This window comes from Eurosta solidaginis, chromosome 5 (assembly GCF_040869045.1).
Source record: "Eurosta solidaginis isolate ZX-2024a chromosome 5, ASM4086904v1, whole genome shotgun sequence".
Classification (NCBI taxonomy): Eukaryota; Metazoa; Arthropoda; class Insecta; order Diptera; family Tephritidae; genus Eurosta; species Eurosta solidaginis.
Genome location: NC_090323.1, coordinates 185,005,663 through 185,020,354, shown reverse-complemented (window position 1 = coordinate 185,020,354; position 14,692 = coordinate 185,005,663). Strand labels below are relative to the sequence as shown.

At 34.1% G+C, this 14,692-nt stretch overlaps 1 protein-coding gene across 6 annotated transcripts in view; it reads left to right on the top strand.

Moving 5' to 3' along the window:
• drpr (draper) overlaps positions 1–14,692 on the top strand; it is a 106,554-nt gene that overhangs the window by 39,487 nt on the left and 52,375 nt on the right. The window lies entirely within an intron of this gene.

Below are 14,692 nucleotides of genomic sequence, written 5' to 3'. Positions count from 1 at the left end.
TAACGACCAAACTGAAAAACCCTATCAAAAACCAGGACCTATGTTATAAAATAAATCCGCCCTCTTGGCAAATACTAGAAGCTTCCTAGGACTTAAGCCACTTACTACATCTAGATCTGACAGCTGTATCACTCCTAATAGCTGCTTAGCCTGGCAAGCGCAAGGCACGAGCACAGAAGGCAGTGTCCAGTCAGAATACCCGTCATGAATCTACAGTCCTCTCTTTTTACTGATAGAAGCAACTTTGTTAGTCTAAGGTTGTAAGACCTGCACATAATCTTCGACACTTTACAGCGCCGCGCTTGAACCCACGCCTTTCCCGCTTGGTCGATCATGTGCACCTCTCGCATATCGGGATACGAATAAGAATAAATTCAGAATGTTTTCTGGATCCTTAAGCGATCAGGAGGGAATATTTTTTGTAGTGTAATCGGTATCTCCTGGATTACAAACCGATGAGCCGTCGATAACTTGTTATAACTGATAATTTGTCGTTAACACACCAATAACAAAGCGCATACTTGTCGATTTTCCGTCTTTTATCAAATCGTTAGCGCTGCAATAATAATCGATAACTTTTCGATAACTAATCAATATTTTTTCGATAACATATCGATAAATTTTGATTAAGAAACCTATAACTCATATATATATATATATATGGGGTATTCCATCCCAATACCAATAACTTTCAAAAATTGACCGTTTGGGATCTTTTGTTTTTTAAAAATTTGTTTTTAAATGTACTTTTCGGAAAAAATACAAAAAAAATTTTAAAGTTTTTTTTTTCAATTAAATAAAAAAAAAAAATATCGGCCCACTCCGGGATTAGTGGGGCTGATTGCAGAATTGATTGCAGTTTTTTATGAGAAAAAAAAAAAACTGAAAAATTACAAAAAAAAAACTTTAAAAATTTGTTTGTTTTTTTTCCGAATAGTACATTTAAAAACAACTTTAAAAAAAAAGATCCCAAACGGTAAATTTTTGAAAAAGTTATAGCATTTTGAAAACAAAAATGGTGTTTTTTTAAAAATTCATAACTTTTGGTCGAAATGGGATGGAATTTTAGAAATAGCTGTAATAAATTTTTTAGCAAAAAACAATTTTGAAAATGAAATTCGACAGATGTTTAAAAACTTTAACAAAAATTCCGAAATTTTCAATTAGAACTTTCAAAAAATGTTTAATTGTTGCAGTTTTGTAGAATAATCTATTTAAGTCTGTAAACTTGAGGTCTTTAGAAATTTGCATTGACAAATTTTCATAAAGATTTTTGAGATTGGTTTAAATAGTTTTCGGGTTATTCCGGTAAATTTTAATAAATTTTAATATTTTGTTTTTAGGCTATTTGACCTATTATGGGTTCCAGTAGGAAATAAAAAGATGGTTATTATTCCACTGTTGCGGCCCTACGTTTCGCCAGCCGTCCTAGCTTCTTCAGGGGCGAAGTATGATATTTTTTCTTAACTCTAAAAATTTTTGGTACCACTTGCAATGGGTATCATAGTCATACTCAAGTATGACAAGTAAATGTTTGTTTCTTTTCAGTTTCTCTTAGAAAAACATAATAATTGGAATTCAATTATTATAAGCTCATGAATTCTTAAATATAAGTATAAACTGAACACACCATTAAACAAACATACATAAATATGTACAACTGAGCCCGAGTTTACAAAGCTTCTCATTCGCAACGAAGAAGAACTTTACAAAAAGAAATCTACATGGCACACAAATTAATATAGAGACAAAATGTCTCAATTGTGTTCTTAGTGTAGAAAAGAGAAAAACTGAATTAAGCATGAAAACAAATACCAGCAGTATGGCCTAGTGGTTAAAGGCTATTGTAGTTTCACCATGTGATTCACGGTTCGAATCCCGGTGAAACCTTTGATAACATTACAAAATTGCCTGATGGTGATTACATTGGCGGTTTTCGAAATGGGTCCATCGCAATATGCCAGTAAATGTTTCTTTCTTTTCAGTTTCTCTTAGAAAAACATAATAATTGAAATTCAATTATTATAAGCCGGTGTTAAGCTCATGAATTCTTAAATATAAGTATAAACTGAACACACCATTAAACAAACATACGTAGAACTTTTCAATTTATAGATTATTGAATTTTCGTCAAACCTAATGACCATCAAGTGGACTGCAATTAATGAAAGTATTCTCATTTTACTAAAGGCACAGATTGTATTCAATTAGTCACTGGACAAACCATAAAAGTTGGCGCCTTGAAGTGATTGTTGTTATTCATTGATTCAATCACAAGATAATTGGAGAAGAAAATATGATATATAAAACAAATATGTAGTATGTAGATGAATTACATTTCCTATAACGTTTTTGCGCTACACAGCAAGGTACCAAAAGCAATTATTTGCAAAGCAATTTAATAATCAATTTAAAAAGGCCTCTGAATGTAAATGCATACAATAATAACATGGAAATTTATAGACCAAGCAATTTTACTGGGGCAAATTCCAAAATGAGTAATGAGTGATAGTAAGATTTTCTCCTGGAGTGGTATTTGAATCCGCACTATTGCGGCCACCGTGGTGTGATGGTAGCGTGCTCCGCCTATCACAGCGTATGCCCTGGGTTCGCACCCCGGGCAAAGCAACATCAAAATTTTAGAAATAAGGTTTTGAAATTAGAAGAAACCTTTTGTAAGCGGGGTCGCCCCTCGGCAGTGTTTGGCAAGCACTCCGGGTGTATTTCTGCCATGAAAAGCTCTCAGTGAAAACCCATCTGCCTTGCAATTGCCGTTCGGAGTCGGCTTAAAACATGTAGGTCCCGTCCGGCCAATTTGTAGGGAAAATCAAGAGGAGCACGACGCAAATTGGAAGAGAAGCCTGGCCTTAGATCTCTTCGGAGGTTATCGCGCCTTACATTTATTTATTTATTGCATTAACTTTTTTGTTTGTTGAGGCGCTTCAACAGATTTTAGCATCAAAGCTCTTTTTCGTGCTGTGATAATTTTCTCGATGCTTTCATAAATCTTTGTCATAAATTTATTCTTACACATGCGACTAAAATAAAAGCAACCAAAATGATTTTAAAATTGTAGCAGTTATTTTGTTTTTATATTTTTACGAATTAAATCGAATACTATGTAAATCAATTTGGAAAACGTTTTCGAAAGAATGAGATATACTGGAAGTTTTAAAAATCTTCATTATTTTTTTGGGAAGGGTTTAAGATTATCTTTTGAAAAACAAGTTTTTGCCAGACACAAAAAGGCCGGTGCTTGTTTTCGTATGTCACATCGGTATTTTTCTAGATCTGATCATATCGACCCACATTAATGTTAGCTTCTTATTCTTATTCAAAACCAAATACATGAATGCATTAATATGTGCTGTTACTTTGCGAGAAAAACCTAGACCTGTAAGATTCCTTAAATTTTTCTTCATTACGTATTACTTTTTTTGTTTAATCACATTAGTCATTCAACAACATACTAATATTTGCACTCATTTTTATTCGCAAAAACAATTTCATTTATTTTTATTTATATGAACACATGTGTTTCTGTATACATTCATTCGTACATGCATAGATATTCTTGTGTATTCAGAACCGGATTTACCATAAGACCAACCGAGCTTTGGCTCAGGCATGTCGACCAATTAGGGGCCCCATACACTTAAGACTGCCTTTACTCTAATTTATGACTTAAAAAATTTGCAATTGAAAACCTTTTAAGTATAATATTGATAGCGCATTGAATTTGCTACTGTAACTATTAGAATTTCTTTAAAAACTTCATTTCTCAGTAATTAAGTTCGTCATTAATGAGAATTTGCTTCAAAAAAATTTCATCAGAATTTAAATATGTCGGTGCAGTATCTGATTTAGTTCATAATATGTAGAACATACTGCATGTTCACTTCTACTTTGCTAAAACTACTTTGTCCATTCGATAAAGCTTGCATGTAACTATGATCGTAGTAGTTTTTGCTTTAATGTAATAACGTCTTTGATTGAAGTTTCTGCTTCATTGTTCCAATTGTACTATGAGAGAGAGTATTTCATTACTCTTGATGTACCTACTTTTCACTGTACAATATTTACTGCTGTGAGCGAGGTAAGAGCTAAAGGGCTCTACCGAGTGTGGTCCTGAACGCTTTGATATGGCTGAATAGAGTTTTCACTCAAGTGTAAGAAACAAAATGATATGAAACAATCTAGTAGTCCTTGAGATAATGATTGAGAAAATTATAAAATTTTCATTACTTGAAATAACCTGAAGTCAAACAGAGCGTTCAGGAATTCACTGCGTATATCAACAATTGTGAAATAATTTTATTTAAATTTAAAAAATGTCGTGTGAGGAAATTCTATTAATAAAGAAAATTACAATGTGAGTGGTGAGCGTTCCCCGACAAATACATTTTAAGGCGTTTATGAAAAAAATCTGAGGCAGGAGTTTCTTAAAAAAAAATCTGAGATAGAATGCTTTCGAACTGGCTGCCGTGAAAGGGTGATATAAGTTTCGACCACCATGACATGCAATGGGAAATTCAACATTAATTTTTTTTTAATTACATCAATAAAACAATATTAAAACCATCCAACAAAGAGGCAAAAACAAAGAACCAAAACTGATTCAAGGGATCAGCTTAGGAGCTACGTAGTCTACAAGGTTACCAGCGATTGTGAAACAGTTATATAGGACAAACAGAAGAACAAGTTAGAACGAGGTTCCAAAAATACTTAAAGAGACTACAAAAAAAAAAGAGAAGTACTTCCACCATCGTACCAAAGACTACCTTTCCACGGAAGACATCAATAAAACAGTCAAGCGCTTGAAAACATGTAAATGTACAAACAAACAAAATTCAACGTTAAAATAATAAACGAACAAACAAACGCTGCCACTGACAAAATCTTCCAAATTCTGTTTTGTGTGGTTTGGAAAGACCAAAACAAACACGCAGGCACAACAAACAAATACGAAGTGACAAACAAACGCATAAAAATTAACCAACAAAACCAACGAACACACAAAATAAGTTATACACTAAACGTCGAACGCCTCCATTCTAATTTGATAAGGAATGACGGAAAATCGTTCCAATATGCGCTGAAAATTGTTATGCGACGCGATGAATCAAATTATTTATTTTTCAATTAGATGTCGACAGATATACAATGCGTTCTTAAAGCTGTAAGATTCCTGCAGCGAATCGCATTAGTTCCGAACTAGAGCATAACTATCGCATTAAAGGAAAGTAACTACTACATAGTTCTAATTTTGTTCCCTCGCAGTGCTTTCAGCTGGCACACGAAATGGCAACTGCCTCGATTGCGTGCTTAACTGGTTCTGTCGTAGGTGCTAGCTTATGATTAATTAATTGAAATATATTTATTTAATAGCTTATGATTAATTAATTGAAATATATTTATTTAATAGTTTGGGAAAAATTTAAACAACGTGACATCAGGACGGACAAGGCGACAGCTGTTTCGATTATACCTTGTAAATAAATGTTTTCATACATTTAAAGCAATGAGGGAAATCCCCGCTAAACTCATACAAATAGACAACATTGTTTAAATATATTTATTTCAGACTTCAGTGGGGCTTGTACAAATATGGCTACGAACTGTCCCGCTATGCATCCGAATAAAACCAGAACAGTCATTTAACCTGTAGTACGAAACTGTCGCTTGGCGTGCATTTCTTCTATATTCGTTGCAGGAATAAAACGCCTGAAGATACAAATTTAAAGATTTTCATAGCTGAAAAAATATTGAGGCCGACTCCGAACGGCTTCTGCAAGGCTTTTCATGGCAGAAATTCACTTGGAGTGTTTGCCAAATTACTGACGAGAGGCGAACCCGCTTAGAAACAATTCTTCCTAATTGAAAAACATTGATTCTAAATTTATGATGTTTCTTAGCCCGGGGATTGAACTCAGAACCTTCAGTGTGATAGGCGGAGCACGCTACCACCACACCACGGCGCCCACCGTACATATAATCATATGAAATAATTATAAATAACAGCACGTACTATAATTGTTCAGCTGAGTGTGCGTTTAATCGACCAAAATTCTTATGCGCGCCTACGTTTACATTAGAGCGTATCAAAAAAACTCCATAAACGCACCCAAACATAAATTTTACTTTTACGAAGAACAAAAAAAGTTTATCGCATCTGGATCCTCTCTTTTTATATTTGTATCTTTATTAACCATTTAAGCTGTGCAAGCTATGCATATTTTTCTTTCGTTAATTTCAATCATCATTCATGCCTCCTCAATTCGCTATTTGTTTATGAAATATTTCAAAGGAGTAAGTAGTTTATGTTGTCAATTCCAAGTCGTAGCTTTTTATAACAAAATGAGATAACTGTAAACAAAGCAATGTCTCAGAGCAATGAATGCCGACCTCTAACGATAGTGTAATATGAATTCTACACCATCCGTTATAACTAAAGATAAAGACATACATATTCTTGCTGAACTTTAATTTTTAAATTTTGACATAGAAATTACAAAAATATTTATTAGAGGTAAAAATATAAAAGTGGAGCGCACATTACTTGGATTGGAAAGTTGGTAGGAAAGGGGATATTATTAGTCAATCAATTGCGCTCCACCTTTATATTTTTACTTCTCATAAATATTTTTGCAATTTCTATGTCAAAATTTAAAAATCAAAGTTTAGCAAGAATATGTCTTTATATAAGGACACATTTTTCGCTGATTTTTGTCCATTTATATAAAGGAAGTGCTTAACATTTTTTATTTTATTTTTATTTTCTCCTTTTCTTACATTTTCTCGGTGTCTTAAGCTATCTGTTAAGTTTTACGCTTGTAGCTCAATGAGAACTTAAATAAAAATCAATCCCGAAATTCCCTCCGTTCCGTTTGATTTTTCTAAATATCTCAGTCCATGCGCCCCCTAGCGAAACTTTTTGTATTGTTTCATCGGCTGTCATCGACTTCTGAATTAAGCTCTAAATTTTTAGCCCCTAGCTCATCGAGAAGTTGCTTAAAACACGGTTTCAAATTTCCGAATTATTATCTAATTTTTTCGATCCGTGCGCCACCGAATGGTTTTTTCCCTATTGTTACATTGTCACCCTGTTTTAAGCTATGTGTAAAGTTTAACGTTTGTAGCTCAATAAGAAGTTACTTAAAAATCTATTGCATGACTTGTATGAAAAGGAGACAAACATTCATCCGACCTAATATAAAGGAAGTAAAAAGTAATAATCCTCGGGATTACTAAGGCGTACACGCCAACAATATTGGTTTATTCCTGAAGGTATACAAATTTATTTAGCGACACCTTGGCCTACAGGAAGAAAAAACCATTTTCTTTTAGCATTCATTATATCGATGTGCATGACGAACTTATATTTTTAATATTATCTAATGTGCACATGTATCATAAAATCGAACCCCGTTAGTATATTTCTACTAAGGCCTAGACGTTTCACCTTCTAGAACTGTTGTATCTCCTGCTTGGTAATTGAGCTATAGGTATGCGTGTGTATGTGTGAGTAACAACTTCGGCTGATGACTACATGTGTGAGAGTGAGTGATCTCTTCGTCGCATTCTATGTATGTTTATAAATGATGATTGGTGTGTTCATGGACACAAGTGTAGCTTGCTTTGATGTTTTTGTTGTTGTGCCTTTATTTACTAACAGCTTAGCGATGCTAAAATTCGCCACAATATATATATAGTTATCTATTTTATAACAAAGTCAATTTACTTAAGCATATACACTCGTTAGTTTCAACGCTAACTATAAATATTCCAAGTTGTGCATAAGCTTGATAAACTTTCTCCACGCGATTTGTTTAACCCCCTAAGGACTTCCGAATTCGGTATTCGAATTCGGCCCTTCGGTTACCGCGGAATCCAAGAGGAATTCCCGGCCTCATTTAATCCCATCTCAAATACAGTATTTCAGGATCAGTTTAAAAGCAATCTACTGTGTAATGTGTGCTCTAGTTCCCTGTTAAAGCGAATGTCATGGATGTCGTAAGTAACTTTCAAAGAAGACTTTAACTTGATTTTATTACTATTGAATAAATATTTAGTTAAAAAACCGAATAATGGCGTTGACAATAGCTACCTCGATTGACAAAGAATGAAATATTAGGCTGACGACGGAGTAAAAGCAATTTGCCTTGCAATAATATAAATATAGTGGAATAAATATTATTTCTTATGGTAAATTGTAAATGTTGTAGAGTGGCAACAATTGAAAGCGCCTCAGTTCAACACCTATATTATTGTGACATATTTAGGGACAACCTAAGTAAGTTTTTTATATTGCATTTGTAACAGGATATGTTTCTATAGTGGTGCACACTCTATTCCATTTTCTTGAAACCTGAAATTTTCTGTACTTATAATGTTTAGCACAGATATTGGGCTCGACATTCCCCAACTATGTACGATGTATTGCAATAAAAACTTTCCAATATTGCTGCCTTTTTTAGCACCTTTCATTCCCAAACCATATAACAAAATTAGGAACCTTTCTGGGTCCATATTTGAAGCGATATATGCGAAGCCAGTTAATATATCCAAATGAAACTCACTTACATGTTTCGTTGAATAAACACATTGTACCAACAGATTTTGGCCTCATCACGGTCCCCTTTTGATCAATATCTTCAAAAATGTTTGAGATATCGAAGTTTCTGAAAATCGCCCTTTCTGAGCATAAATTCAATACGTTTTGAGATTATATAGGGCGTTTAAAAAAAATGATTAAAAGGGTCCTTCTTCGACCGGTTTCGAAAAATATTTAAAATAGGTTGCTTTTGAACTGGCAGCCGATATAGGGTGATATTTCACTTAGCCGGCGATGTGTTCAAGGCAGATCAGAACAGAATAGAAAATTTCTTGAAATAGGATCAAGGTCTTATACAACAAGAGAAACCATTTTGAAAATTTTTACATCAATCCATTGCAAAATTTTAAGAAGTGGGTCAAGGCCGATCTATTCCAAAAACTCGTTTATATGGTGCGATTTGCTTGAAATTCGGTACATGGTTACCTATTTGACAAAGATAATATTTGATAAACTTTTCATTCCGCGAAGTGGGCCACGGGCCGACTTATTCTACATAAAACAGTTTATAGTGCGAATTTGTTAGAAACTTCATATAAATTATGTTAGGTTGAACTGGCCGGTCCATTTGGACCTCACATAGACTGAATGAGTCCGTAGTGTTCCCAGATGTTTGTTCTAACAACCAAACTGAAAACCCTATCAAGAACCAGGTCCTATGTTTTAAAATAACTCCGTCCTCTTGGCAAATACTAGAAGCTTTCTAGGGCTTAAGCCACTTGCTGCTTCTGGATCTGGCAGCTGTAGCACTCCTAATAGCTGGAGTCTTAGCCTGGTAAGCGCAGGGCACGAGCACAGAACGTGCTCGATCGTTTCCTCCTCCAACCCGCACTTCCTACATCTGCTATCACTGACCAAGCCTAATTTAAAGACATGTGACGCCAGAAGGCAGTGTCCAGTCAGAATACCCGTCATGAGTCTACAGTCCTCTCTTTTTAATGATAGAAGCAACTTTGTTAGTCTAAGGTTGTAAGACCTACACATAATCTTCGACACTTTACAGCCCCGCGCTTGAACCCACGCCTTTCCCGCTTGGTCGATCATGCGCACCTCTCGCCTTCGCTTAATCTCGCCCAGTCTAATTGGGACGTCTACGGAGCAAGCTTCAAAGGATGCGCCCTTTTTAGCCCATTGTCCAAAATTTTACTAGTTTTCTATTCTGCGTCACAAGGTCAACCCACTTACCAAGTTTCATCGCTTTATCCGTCTTTGGTAATGGATTATCGCACTTTTTCGGTAATAGTCCGATTTCGTTCATTTTAAATCGCGTTTTGAGATGAGTACCCAGGAACCTACATACCAAATTTCATTAAGATACCTCAAAATTTACTCAAGCTATCGTGTTTACGGACACACGGACGGATGGACATGGCTAAATGAATTTCTTTTTTCGCCCAGATCATTTTGAGTCTATATCTATCTATCTTGACTAGTTTATACTGTTACGGGGTACCGTTATGCGAACAAAATTAATATATTCTTTGAGCTCTGCTCAGCTGAGTATATTAATAACATTCGATTAATTTACGAATTTATGCTACACTTAATGTATGTAAGAAAATAAATATTTATTTATTTAATTCTTTAAAGCAAACTTTATTGACTTTGTTGACTTTCTTTTTCCAGTCCTTTTATTATTTTATTATTATTAATTATTTGCATCCAATTAAACACTTTTTTATGCCAAAGAAGTATAACTTCTCACACGTGCACATGCGTACACGCACCCTTTTTATAACCTTGTCTACACTCCTTTCTTTCAAGACTATACAAGATTTTTTTTAACTCTAAAACACTGTGCTTCGTGTATAGCATAAAAGTCCATCAATTCTTGTAAACACAATAAATTGTCATCAGAATATCTAAATTTCCCCAGCACTAAGTCAATTATAGTAGTAAACTAAGTATGAATCGGATTACCACCATTAATGTCTGATAAGAAGTTAATAGTCATACACTCATTTTCCAGCTCTGTGTGTCTTTATATTATTAACATATTCGTTTCGCTGTCTCAGCTATGTAGTTACTGTACGTCCGTAGGATAAACAGATAGCTAAGACAAAGTCACTACGAAGAGGCCTCGGTGTCGGATTTAGTAATGGAAGCTCTGTGATTGTTTGTCATTTGCATTCTTGTAACTGTATATCATTCATTAAAAAAACATAAATAATTATTTATTTAAATTAATATAAGTATGTATACGCATGTGAACAGCACACAGTTTATGCAGTGAATGAACAAATAAGCAAGTTCATGAGAAGTTGCTGATTCAAGTACGCTTAATGCGCTTTTAGTTCGCAATAACTTTCTATTGTTATGAAAATATGAGCATTTCTGTTTCGAAAACAAAAAAAAAAAATAAAATAAAATAAAAAAATGTGACAACAGCAGCAGTAATTACTACAACAAAGAACAATAATGGGCAAATAGTTATACTCAAGTAGTCACTACATTATCCTTTAGCTCGTCTGTTGTTTCAAGTTAGACACAAACATAATACATTCGAAAAGTATATGGGGTTACTGCACATACTTCTACCGTGAAAGGAGCAATAGTGGCGTAATGTCTATGCTTAAACAAAAAAAAAAGATAACAAAAAATGCCAATGACATGCCCTTTCTGTCAACAACAGGAGTTCTGTGAATTTAACCATCTAAAATTCAACGTCTTTTTTATTTAAAATATTGTAGGAAGAGTGACCGTTAATGTTTTTTAGTAAAAAAAATTATAATAATAATGTGTGCTTAGGAACATAAAAGAGGAGTTGTTATGTAGAAAATCTAGCTCAGCGTATATATTAAAACTGATGTAGGATTAGGTAACAAAAATTTAAGAAAAGAACAAAAACGAAAAATAATAGGGTAAACAAATAAAGAAAAAAAAAACAAAATTGCAAAAAAGGAATAGAAACTAAAAAAAATTTAATTATGTAAGAAAATTAAGTAAAAATAAATTATGAAGAAAAAAACTTAACTTAAAAAAAATAAAAAATAAATTGTAAAAAAGCAAAAAAAGTACAACAATAACTTATAAAAAAAGTTAAGTAAAATTAAAAAAATTAAGTAAACAACTAAAATATAAGATTAAGAAAGCAAAAAAAAAATGTTCGTAAAAAAATTTTGTTAAAAAGTAACTTACTGTTATTGTTAATAAATAACAAAATTAAAAAATAAAAAAAAAAAATTAAATTTAAAACATAGCCATTGTGATGAAGGGGTAAAGATTAAGAAGTAATTATCATAATCATCGAATGGCGATTAACTGCCTAGGAGATTTTGTTGTGGCAGTGGCATATAAAATCACGCCAGCTATCAATGTTTCAACATAATTGACACCAAGGGAGATCTAGTCCTTTTAGTGAGACTTCCTCCTTCGGCTGCTTCCAAATACGGATGCCGATAAGAATACTATCTTTTCTCTCGTACATTGGAAAATTCCTTTATCTCGACACGGTCCATGATTTCGACCCATACACCAGAACAATTATGATCAGATATTTGAAGAGCGTTATTGACAAGAGTTACTCCCTGTTTGATTTCTAAACTAACTTTGCACGAAATTGGAATATCTTTAACAAAAATTGTTTATGCTCCTTGGTACCCGAGGTCGGTTTCTTTACTACTGCTATAAATAAATTTGCAATAACCAAAAAATTATAATAGGTCAGTATCGAATACACTCATAATCCCACTCAGATGGGAGGATCAAGTGAAGAGACATGTGGTTGATTTGCAAATTTGCGCCAGTTAACGATACGAGGAAGAAACCTGCGAGCTGTTTTAAACAGTCAAAATCGTTTAAAAAATTAAGCATCAATCAATTTTTTTGACTGGATTTAACCTATTTAATCGATTTTTTTTGAGAATTGAATCGAAAAAAATCTAATCGAATCCAGCTGTAATCAGGTGGAAAACTACATATTTGAATTTCCTTGGTGTTATCAATTGGCACCAGTTAGTATAGCGAAGAATCGACTCTCGTGTCTTGTTGGACTGCCATCACCGTTTAAACGATTAAGCGCAAATTAAGGAAGTACAGTAAGATTCTTTGTTGATATATAGCTAACTGAACGAAAATTTTATGAGTTTTTACCGCATTTTAGAAATTTACCATGCCCCTATTATGGATTCCTTCGCATTATATCGAAATTAACCATCTCACATATATAGCTATGCTTTAAAATGCAAAACTCGGTTTCAAATCAGAGCTTTCTGTGCGGAGACATAAACCCCGATTAGAAAAACTTTTTTCTAACTAAAAAAACTTGTTTTACTTTTCGAAATTTTCGATATTGAAAACGTGAACATAACCCAAATTGATTGTATGATGTAATGATTGTATTGGCGAATATGGCTGAATGTGATAACTTTGATACATGGAAGCCTATATGTATCTCGATTCACTCCGTTATTGTTTCGAAAATAAAGACAACAAAAATCAAAATAGCAGAAAGCTGCACATAGACCCTTTTTTATGACCCAGTTTAGTGCACAGTAAGCCAAGTTTTAGATTAGAAGTTTAAAAATCCCTGTCTTTCTGAGTATATCTACTCACGCTCATTCAAATAGTTAGCGTTCTTCTTTGCTCTTACAGTTTCGAATAGTTCCGGTTGTCCCAAGTAAGAAATCGAATAGCTCATATGTTGTTGAAGGTGTATCATCATATCAATACTGTTGCAATACTTTCTATGCTTCCTTCATTGAATTTGAATTCGACTGCGCTTCGATAAGGGTGAAATCGCAATAGGTTCTCAATGACAATTCATAAATTTTTAAGTGGTTAAAAATATTATGCAATACAGTGTCATCGCATCAAATGAACAGATAAATTCTAAGCACATTTGCTTTAGCAACCGGTGTTCCATTTATGACTGTTACTGATATCTAAATTTATACGGATATACTACGTAATTATACTGTATACATACATTTTTGGACTTTGGATATACATATGTTTATTATGGTGGTCCATATAAATCAAACTGCCGGTTTTATCAGTCACATCCATGAACCAATAAACAGATCCCGCATTAAAAAATGAGAGGGCAAAGAAATCATAGTCGGCTGGGAAATAAATTTTCTCGACAGCATGTTTCATTGCTGACGCAGTGTTCATACTTTATTTCAATCGGAGTATTTTGCTCCGTTTTTACCTCCTACAACATTTTTTATCTCAAAGGTTTATTTGGGTGGAATTGAAAACTAAATAGTATTTCTACCTAATATCTTTGGTTGTCTTTGCATACGTATGAAAAGCTGATGTGAAATCATTGTTCGTATCTTAAGACATGTTTATTCACATTTTACTCACAGTTTTTGCACTTTTTTCGTACGGAATGAGAATAGAAGGAGTAAAATGTAAGCAAAAAATGTGTCCGGACGCGATCTGTAAATCCTGCCAAAATTCAACATACAGAACTTCTTGAAATTTTATATAGAAATTAAGTACGTTAAGTCAGCGAGTTCAGCTAACCCTGTTTCGCGATAACAGTCGCCAATTGGGAGCACCAAGTGAGGTCAAAGCTTCCTCCAACTGTCTCTCCCAACTCAGTGAAGGTCTTCTCTTTCCACTGTTTAAAAACTGCCGGAGCGTATTCGTTCATCCGCATAACATGACCTAGCTAGCGAAGCTTTCTGTCGTCATATCTGCGAGAAGCTCATATAGCTCATCAATTTACCTCCTTCGATACTCGCCTCGACATCACGGATAGGACTATAAATCTTGCGGAGAACCTTTCTCTCGAATACACCAAGAGCCATCTCATCTTCTCTCGATACCTTCCATGATTCCGAGCCATATATCAGGACAGGTATGATGAGTGACTTGTAGAGCGAGAATTTTGGTCGCCGAGAGAGAACTTTACTCTTCAATTGCTTAAAGAAGCACTTGTTGGCAAGAGTTATTCTCCGTTTGATTTCTAGGCCGACATTGTTTTTGCTTTTAATGCTGCTTCCCAAGAAAACGAAATCCTTCACAGTCTCGAATTTATATCCGTCAACAGTGACGTGGCTACACAATGGCCACGATGACAGCAAGTACTTCGTCTTGTCCACATTTACTGCAAGGCCCACTTTTTTT